This window comes from Myotis brandtii, unplaced genomic scaffold (assembly GCF_000412655.1).
Source record: "Myotis brandtii unplaced genomic scaffold, ASM41265v1 scaffold77, whole genome shotgun sequence".
Taxonomy (NCBI): domain Eukaryota; kingdom Metazoa; phylum Chordata; class Mammalia; order Chiroptera; family Vespertilionidae; genus Myotis; species Myotis brandtii.
In genome coordinates, this window is record NW_005371082.1 from 3,409,924 (window position 1) to 3,420,170 (window position 10,247).

General features: G+C 40.9%; 1 protein-coding gene across 4 annotated transcripts in view; it reads left to right on the forward strand.

Annotated features, from left to right (window-relative positions):
- NBEA (neurobeachin) overlaps positions 1-10,247 on the forward strand; it is a 776,030-nt gene that overhangs the window by 397,908 nt on the left and 367,875 nt on the right. The gene's annotated exons all lie outside the window — the stretch shown is intronic.

Sequence of the window (10,247 nt, forward strand, 5' to 3'; positions counted from 1 at the left end):
ATGCCATGGCGATCCTGGGCGTAGGCCAGCCGACAACCCCCGGCTGGGGGTCCGGGGTTGCCACCTGGCCTGCGCCCCAGCCCTCATGCCTCCGATTGCCACTATCGATCGGCACAGGCCAGCCGGCAACCCCAGCCCCTGGGGTCGGGTTTGCTGCCCGGCTTTCCAATGGCGATCACCAGCTGGGGGGTGGGGAAAGGCGGCCTTTGCCCACCCCCTAGCTCTTGCCTGCCGCCTGGGTTGCCGATCACCATTCTTCAGTCCTTCCCCTTTAGCCTCCCAGCATTGGGCGTATGCAAATTAGCCGCCATCTTTGTTGGCGGTTAACCGCCATCTTAGTTGGCAGTTGATTTGCATAAGGATATGCTGATTAGCCAATGGGAAGGGTAGCGGTCGTACGCTAATTACCATTTTTCTCTTTTATTAGTGTAGATGATATATGTATGTGTATGTATGCTAAAAGTTTTATATAGGTTTATATTGATAAATAAGAATTGTAGGTGCATAGTGTACATATACAGAATTGTGAAAATGTGGAAAATGAAGGGATTTCAAGAGGGATATTTCTGTTTTCCCCATAATTCTTGAAAACTACACTTAAAATATTCAGAAGAGTGAAATCAAGAAATGTAAGCCCTAGCCCCCCAGTAGCTCAGTTGGTTAGAGCTTTGTTCTGATAAGCCAAGGTTGCAGTTTCAATCCCCAGTCAATCAACCAATAAATGCATAAATAAATGGAACAACAAATCTCTCTCTCTCTCTCTCTCCCTTCTTCTCTCTAAAATCCATAAATAAAGATTAAAAACAAAATAAATTTTTCACATATTAGTTTAAGAGTTTATTGTTAGTGCTTGTTAAATTTGTCCATCAGGAAGTAGGTTCTTACTAAATCTTCTTCAGGTAAAATCACTTATGTTAATTTGGTAAATTAATTTTCTCTGCAACTGAATTTAGTTTTTCCTCAGATCTCAAATATGCATATGACATATAATGCCACTTTTGTTAATATGACTCTAGTCAATGTTGATGCTAGAATCTGTACAGTGGCAGTCCTTTCGGTAAAGAGGCAACACACACCCTGTTTCGCCTAGATTTTGTATAACAAATCAGTAAAAGTAAACTTTTCTATAAAACCTTATTTATATTTTATATGCAATATTTTTGTTAATCTTATTTAGAGAAACTTTAGCAGTCTAATATGATTATGATGTCGTCACCAATGAAAATGAGAGCACACAAAAGTTTTTGTATTTATTTGCTAGGACCAGAATATGGCAACTGACTAATATTATTGGAAAATAAAATAAATTAATGAAACTTTGCATTCACTTAAGCATTTTTGTAAACTGGAAATAAGCATTTCACTACTAGAATTTGTTACAGGTCTCTAATCCTTTTAAAAGTTCTAAAAAACAGCCCTGGCTGGTGTGGCTCAGTTGGTTGAGCATGTTCTACTGCACTGAGTGATTGTAGGTTACATTACTGGTGCCCTGGGTTGCAGGCTTGATCTCCAGTAGGGGGCATGTGGGAGGTGGCTGATAAATGTTTCTCTCATCTTTGTCTCTCTCTCTCTCTCTCTCTCTCTTCCTCTCTGGGAGGGTGGGTGGAAGGGAGATAATCAACCAAAGACTTTGTATGCATAAATGCATAACCCATGGACACAGACAATAGGGTGCTGGAGGCCTGAGGTGGGGGAGGGGGAGGTGGGGCAGGCTGGAAGGGATTAATAGGGAAAAAAAGGGAGACATATGTAATACTTTCAACAATAAAGAATACTATGTAATAAAGAGCTAATACACTAATTAGACCGGAAGGCGGAATGACCTTCTGAATGACCAGTGGGCAGGGGGCAGGGCTGCAGGGCCACGAGGCAGCCAGGATTGTGAGGGCTGGACAGTCGGGGCTGCAAGGGCTGAGCCCTTGCATGAATTTCGTGCATCGGGCCTCTAGTCCTATATAAAAAAAGCCTAATATGCTAAGTGTCTGACCATTTGTTCAACCATTTGACCAGTCGCTATAAAGCTCACTGACCACCAGGGGGCAGACTCTCCAACCAGTAGGTTAGCTTGCTGCTGGGGTCTGGCCGATTGGGACTGGGCAAGATTGGCCAGACATGCCCTGGAGCCCTCCCACAGTCCTTCCCCAGCCGACCAACCTCCCAGAGTCCCTCCCCAGCTGGTCGGCCCTGATTAGCCCTGATCGGGACTGGGTGAGAAGGGCCAGACACACCCTGGAGCCCTCCCTGGCCCCAATCATGCACCAGTGGGGTCCCTTGGCCTGGCCTGCACCCTCTCACAATCTGGGACCCCTTGGGGGATGTCAGAGAGCCAGTTTTGACCCAAAACCCACAGGCCAGGCTGAATCCATACACCAGGCCTCTAGTTATTAAATAAATAAATAATGTATTTAAATAAATAAATAAATAAATAAATGTTCTGAAAATCATAAATTCTTTTCATGTGCTTGTGGAAAACATAGCTAATGACAAAACTTAACTTAAACCAATATGTGGCTATTTGTTGTCTTTACTTATCCCACTTAGTGTGATACATTGTTTGCAGAAATATTAATTTATTTAATTGTGAATTACCCCAATTCTACTGTGAGTCACACATAATACAAAATATCTGCACCATACTGCTTTTCTAACATCTGAAAAAATTATTGTTTGAAGCATGTTTCATCCTAAGGGTTTTAGATAAGAACCATACTAACAATGAAGAAAACAGATCAAGTTGCCAGGAGACCTGGAGAGATCAGAAGTGAATAAGATAAGTGTTTGGGTAAGTGGGACTTTCTTTTCCCTAGATGATTTAAAATTAAGGATGGTAATCTTGCCCAGAACCAAAGCTGTTTTGAGACACAGAAGATAAAGTAGAGTTAGCAGTATTCAGAAGGGAGGTCCAAATAAGGTACATTATCCTTGTAAATGACCTTCCAGGTTACCACTAGCTGAACATTCCATTGGAAATTATTTTCTGTTATAATTTTATCTGCTGGATCCTAGAGCTAACACACCTCTAGCCAGCTGGAATGTCTAGCTGAGTCCCATCCAGTAATTAAAATCCACCTTCTTTCTGAGGAGCTACTCTTTAAACATTACTAGACTAGCCCTACTGCCATGACTGATTTGTTTCAACTTGTCTTTAATCCATGTAATTTGTCCAATTTTACTTTCATCCTAGCTGAAGTGAATTATAAATGCAATACTCCAAAATTAGGATAATTATGTGTTATAGAATAGTATAGTAAATGATAATCAGGTTTCATTATCAAACTTCTAAACTAATATCTTTTAATAAACTTTATTTTACATTTTTTGTTTGATAAAAGTTGAAATTCAAAGCATCATTGGAACACTGATTTATTTCAGAAATTTTTCTGATTATCATATTTAGGTCACTTAAATTTAGAGATGCTTTTTATTTAGTTAGCTTCAATTTTCAAGCATTTTTGGAAAATTCAAGTACTTCTGAAATACCCTTTTTCTTATTTGAAATCCTATATAATAAAGAGGTAATATGCAAATTGACTGTCTCACCATCACAAGATGGAGGCACCCACAGTGGGGGTGGGGCCGGCTGCTCCGCTCGCCTGTCGCCAGAGTCTCCTCAGCCCCACTGGGGGCCTTGAATCCTCCTGCACCCCCCACTGACAGTTCGCCCAGGCTCCTCCAACGAGCTGCCCATCCCTCTCTTCCTCCCTCCCCCGAAGCTGAAGCCTGACTGTGGTGTCCAACAAATTGGAAGTTATAACTCATGTCGTTGAGAGTATCCTCCATTCCTCAGCCAGGGCCGGCTGCTTGGAGTGCCTGCTGCCGGAGTCCCCTCAGCCCCACTGTGGGCCTTGGGTCCTCCTGCACCCCCCACTGACTGAGACTCAAGCCAGCTGCAGATGGCGGCAGCCACTGCCCAGGGCCCGCCCGAGGCGCAGGCAAGCCTCAGATGGTGGCTGTCCAGCCGTCCAGGGCCGGCCTGAGGCTCAGGTAACCAGGGCCGTCTGAGGCTTGTGCTGCCAGCAGTGGCAGCAGCAGAGGTGTGATGGGGGTGTCGCCTTCCCCTGATTGCCGGGTCGCCTCCTGCCCCTGAGGGCTCCCGGACTGTGAGAGGGGGCAGGCCGGGCTGAGGGACCCCCCTCCAGTGCATGAATTTTCATGCACCGGGCCTCTAGTTTTTATATAAAACTACTACCAATGGTATACTGATTTGCAACAATGAAGTAACTGAAACACTGAGACAATTGGAAATATGATTTCAGTCTCTTTTTCCAAGTTAAAGGAAATTACAGAAATACCTTGTTTAATCTTGAATTCTGCTTGCCTTTCATTTAGATCTGTTTTTGATTATGCACAGCAAACTTAGACTCAAGTTATGCTCCTATAAGAGAAGTCTCTCTAATGGGCTTATTTTTCCCTGTAGTTATTTGTTAAACAATGCAACTACTACATTTGCTGCCAGTTTTGTCTTAGAGACCACAAACCTATTGTAGGTATCCTATTATAATACTAGAGGCCTGATGCATGAAATTCGTGCAAGAGTAGGCCTTCTTTCCCCCGGCTGCCGGCACCGGCTTCCCTCTGGCACCCGGGACCCGGGCTTCCCTCACAGCCCCGGCTTCATCAGGAAGGTCGTCCAGTCTAATTAGCATATTATGCTTTTATTTTATAGATGCAACATTCAAGGTAACTAAGGCTTACCTTCCTGTTTGAACTATTTTACTTTGCAGTAACAGATATACTTTGAAAAGTAATTGAAAATTATGCAATTTAGCATAAGCATATTCCTCACAGTTAAGTAATTCTTTTTCTGTGTGATTTCTTACAGTGATCAATTCTGAAGTCTTGTGGGGAAGAATTTTTAATTATAATTTCTAAAAATATATAAGCCTATTCACCACAATAGTAATTATTAAGATGAAAGAATAGTCTAACTCCTTTAAGTAGGATAATTACTATATGGAATTAGATGTTTCACAAGTAATTTTACAATTTTCTTAATTAAGATTAAATTAATTATTTTTGCCCTAAGATTGCTTTAAATTGAGAGTATAGCACTACTGGAAGTGAAAAAATTAGTGCTCATAAGCTCTAAAAAGCTTTGTATGCTATTGTCAAAAACAAACAAAAAAAACTTTAAAAATAAAAAAGGTTGAGTCAGAAGAATACTTGGTTAAAGATGCAAAGACAATGAGTGAAAATTCAATTCAACGTTTACTAATCATATGGGTAACAGAGAGCTCATTGAATAAACGTTTTGGGTTTTTTTTTGAAACTTTCTTTTTCTTCTCCAGCCCTGCCTTAGTTGTTCATTAGTTGTTCATAATGTTGGAGCCACTTTTTTAAAAAGACCATTAATAAAGTGAGAAAGTATAACAATTTCTTCCTTAAACTGTTTCACCATTAAAACCTTTCTATTACTCCAACCACATCTTTTCTGGAGGGTCATACCTGGTAAACTCTTACAGGAAAACAGCAGGTGCTGCTCTAGTGAGATGGCTCCTCCTCCTCCTATAGAACAGACTCTGCTGCTCTGTCTGGATACTCAACTTATAATTTTGTTCTACTTTTAGTTGAGATTCAGAATTTATAAACATTGTAAATAAATATATTGTGAGAAAAAAATTGAGCCAATTTCCTGTACCACAGACTTAAAATTGCTGCTCTTGTGTGTTACAGTAACATACAGAACCTAACCAGATGCTTATTTTTTATTTATTTATCATTTTCACCTTGAAAACTATCAAAAACTTTAAAAATAAAAAAGGTTGAGTCAGAAGAATACTTGGTTAAAGATGCAAAGACAATGAGTGAAAATTCAATTCAACGTTTACTAATCATATGGGTAACAGAGAGCTCATTGAATAAACGTTTTGGGTTTTTTTTTGAAACTTTCTTTTTCTTCTCCAGCCCTGCCTTAGTTGTTCATTAGTTGTTCATAATGTTGGAGCCACTTTTTTTAAAAGACCATTAATAAAGTGAGAAAGTATAACAATTTCTTCCTTAAACTGTTTCACCATTAAAACCTTTCTATTACTCCAACCACATCTTTTCTGGAGGGTCATACCTGGTAAACTCTTACAGGAAAACAGCAGGTGCTGCTCTAGTGAGATGGCTCCTCCTCCTCCTATAGAACAGACTCTGCTGCTCTGTCTGGATACTCAACTTATAATTTTGTTCTACTTTTAGTTGAGATTCAGAATTTATAAACATTGTAAATAAATATATTGTGAGAAAAAAATTGAGCCAATTTCCTGTACCACAGACTTAAAATTGCTGCTCTTGTGTGTTACAGTAACATACAGAACCTAACCAGATGCTTATTTTTTATTTATTTATCATTTTCACCTTGAAAACTATCCTTTGAAGACTATAAAGCCTCTTTTTTTCTTACAGTACCAGAAAACCAGATGATAGGGAGCGGGGCATCCAAGAGGCAAATGGAGTCAACAAAATATTTTTTGTCCTCAGAAAACTGCTTTCCCTGAAGAAAAGAAAATGAAGAGAAAATTAAAGAATCAAATAAACTATCCATCATTCTTATCAGGAAACTAACCCCCCTCCCCCCCACACACACACACTACATTTAAAATAAGTTCTCCAATATGACTAATTATTTTAACATCAGAATAAAGATTTTTACTTGAATGATTTTATCTGCTCTTTATCAAATAGGCTTCCATCAACCTCCAAATGTACAGTATAAATATGCCCCTCTTTAAAATTAATGTATAACATTAACATGGTTTTTCAAAACTCATTGTGGAATAAACTTAGAGTTTTCTTTTGTAGAATATTTTTTTATTTTCCAGTTATGTGACTAAGATTATATTATCATACTTTAACCAAATTATATTACCTTTTCCTTTATCTGATTAAAAAAAAAAAGTAGCCCAGCAGGCTTGGGTCAGTGGTTGAGCGTCAACCTAGAAACCAGGTGGTTTCAAATTGATGCCCGCCAGGGCATAGGCCTGGGTTGCGGGCTCAATCCCCAGTGTGGGATGAGCAGGAGGCAACCGATCAATGATATTCTCTCATCATTGATGTTTCTATCTCTCTCTCCCTCTCTTTTCCTCTCTGAAATCAATAAAAATATATTAATTTGAAAAAAAAAAAGTAAATTAGGAGCAAAAGTGATACAAAGAAGTAAAATAGATTGTCACTGCATGACATAATTTAGGGAAAAAGGAAGGCAGACACTACAAATGGAGTCATGTAGAGAGCAGCAATGTAAGCAAAAAGTTAGATTGTGTCCCTGCCAGGTGGCTCACCATACATCAAAAAGGTTGCAGGTTTGATCCCCCATACAGGAGACAACAGTTCGATGTTTCGCTTTCACATGGTTATTTCATTCTCTCTCTCTTCTTTCCTCCCTCTCTAAAATTAATAAAACATATCTTCAGGTGAGGATTTTTTAAAAAGGTCATAACTCAGGTCAAAATAAAAAACCCATATGGTAAACAAAATTTTTGACAAAATGTTTACTTTCCTACTCACTTTCTTTTTAATTTATTTAGCTGTTTGATTTGGTTGCTAACAAAACTTTTCTCATTATTAAGTATAGTTTGTGTGATCTAACCTACACTTTTATACTATTCACTGATTGTTTTTATCAAAAGTTTCATTATAGTTAATTGGGAACCTTGTTCAGTTAATGTACATTCATCAGTCACTATCTCCCTCTACTGTGAATCCAAAATGTTTCAGAGAGTTTAGCAAGAAACATGATTCATAAGCCCCACTGATATACATGGTAACAAATAATGTATCCAAAAAGTTGGGATGCATATCCAGCACAGTGTTTGGAATCCTGATTATAGAATCCTATCTTTCCTTGCACATTCAGTAATCATGTGGAAAGAAAACTAGCCTGGCTTAAAAAATATTGGGCTGAATACTAAGATTTGGTTTTGTGACCTATGATGTTACCATGTTAGAATGTGAGAATATACTTTTCAAAGACAGGAAAGATGCACTTTTTTTTTTAAAGATGCACTTTTTAAGCTTCTCCAATCAGTTTTTAATTTAAAGATCAGATTTGATACATAGCCTCAGGTTAGAGAGAATATTAGAGAGTGAGAGGAAGAGGACCTTGGGAGAAGTGCCCAGCAATACATAGGAAAGAGGCAGAACAGTGTTAATGGCTTAAAACATATTTTAAATGTATAGGTATTGACATAGTATGGGTGAATGCATGTACACACACGCGCACACACACACACACACACACACACAATAGTGAAGTAATATATATCAACTAGAGGCCTGGTGCATGAAATTTGTGCATGGATAGAGTCCCTAGGCCTGGCCGGCAATCAGGGCCGATCTGTGGGGCGACCAGCAGGGCGATAGGGGGGGCCCCCACTCACACCTGCCTTGGCTGGCCTGGCGCCACCTGCTTGCCGGCTCCACTCCCCCCCCCCCCCCCACCACCACTGTGGTCAGGGACTGCGGGCTGGGGGAAGCTCCTGCGTTTAGCATCTGCCCCCTGGTGGTCAGTGCGCGTCATAGTGACTGATCGTTCTGCCGTTCAGTCAATTTGCATATTAGGGTTTTATATAGATAGATAAGAACCAAGTAGGACACAAGACATGTTAAAAGCAAGCTGATGATTCTTCTTATAAAGGAGATCTAAGAGTGCCAATAAATACAGAATTTGTTTTGTCAATATATCTTATAATCATATGTCATTAAATAGTCACATCTGTGTACTATGCAGAAAATTGGTCCCACCATTTTGTTACTGTATCTCATCTCTTTCCTTAACACAAAATACTTTTAATTGTTCTGTAAACACACTCTATTTGCAAAATAGCCTTCATATGACAGAGCCAAATGGCCAAAGAACATGCAGATAACTCCAACTTGTGGATTTAGAGAGTTGTTGATTTTTAAAAATATATTTGTATTGATTTCAGAGAGGAAGGGAGAGGGAGGGGGAGATAGAAACATCAATGATGAGAGAGAATCATTGATTGGCTGCCTCCTGCACACCCCTACTGGCGATCTAGCCTACAACCCAGGCATGTGCCTTTGACCGGAATCGAACCTGGGACCCTTCAGTCCACAGGCCGATGTTCTATCCACTGAGCCAAACCAGCTAGGGCTCAAAAGTTTCAATATGCAGTTAACAGAGAGCAGTCATAAGTGGCAGCAGGACACACATGATCCCTGCACTGCTCACCCCCATACCGCCCATTTTATGTCCTAAGACATGGAACTATGTATTCTGAAAGGAATTCAGGGGTGATCAATGGGAACAAAGAGACAGATGCTGGGGCAAATTAAAATATTTGTCTTCAGTCAGTCTGATTTCCTAGTAGCCTGTATCTTTAAAGAAAGCAATCAAGACTTTATAGGGTGGTCTTATGTAGTACACTGCTGGTGGGAAGCAGAATAGTGCAGCCACTATAGAAAACAGTATGGAGTTTCCTCAAAAAATAAAAAATGGAATATGCAACCCTAGGTTCACAGTTGCACAACTTACAATAGCTCAGATCTGGAAACAGCCCAAGTGGCCATCAGTAGATGAGTGGATAAAAAAGCTGTGGTATATTTTCACCATGGCTATGCAGCTGTAAAGAGAAGGCTCTCTTGCCCTTTGAGACAGCATGGAGGGACCTGGAGAGTATTATGCTAAATGAAATAAGCCAGTCAGAGAAAGACAAGTATCACATGTTCTCACTCATCTGTGGAATCTAATGAACAAAATAAACTGACTGATGCACACAATAGACCCAGATACTTAGAAGCATGGAACAGATTGAAGAATTTCAGAAGGAAGACAGGGGTGGGGTGGGGGGGCAAGTTTAACCAAGGAAGTTATATGTATACTAAAGGCCTGGTGCATAAAATTCATGCACAGGGGAGGGGGGGTGTGGGTGTCCCTCAGCCCGACCTGAACCCTCTCCAATCTGGGACCTCTCGGGGGCAGTCGGACATCCCTCTCACAATCCGGGACCGCTGGCTCCAAACCGCTCACCTGCCTGCATGCCTGATTAACCCTAACCTCTTCTGCCCCCTAACTGCTCCCCTGCTGGCCCGATCGACGCCTAACTGCTCAGCCTACCAGCCCAGTCGCCCACAACTGCCCTCCCCTGCTGGCCTAATGGCCCCCAACTGCCCTCCCTTGCCAGCCCAATCACCCCCAATTGCCCTCCCCTGTCACCCCGATTGCCCCCAACTGCCCTTCCCTGCCAGCCCAACCGCCCCCAAGTGCCCCCCCGTGCTGGCCTGATAACCCCCCCCCCCGC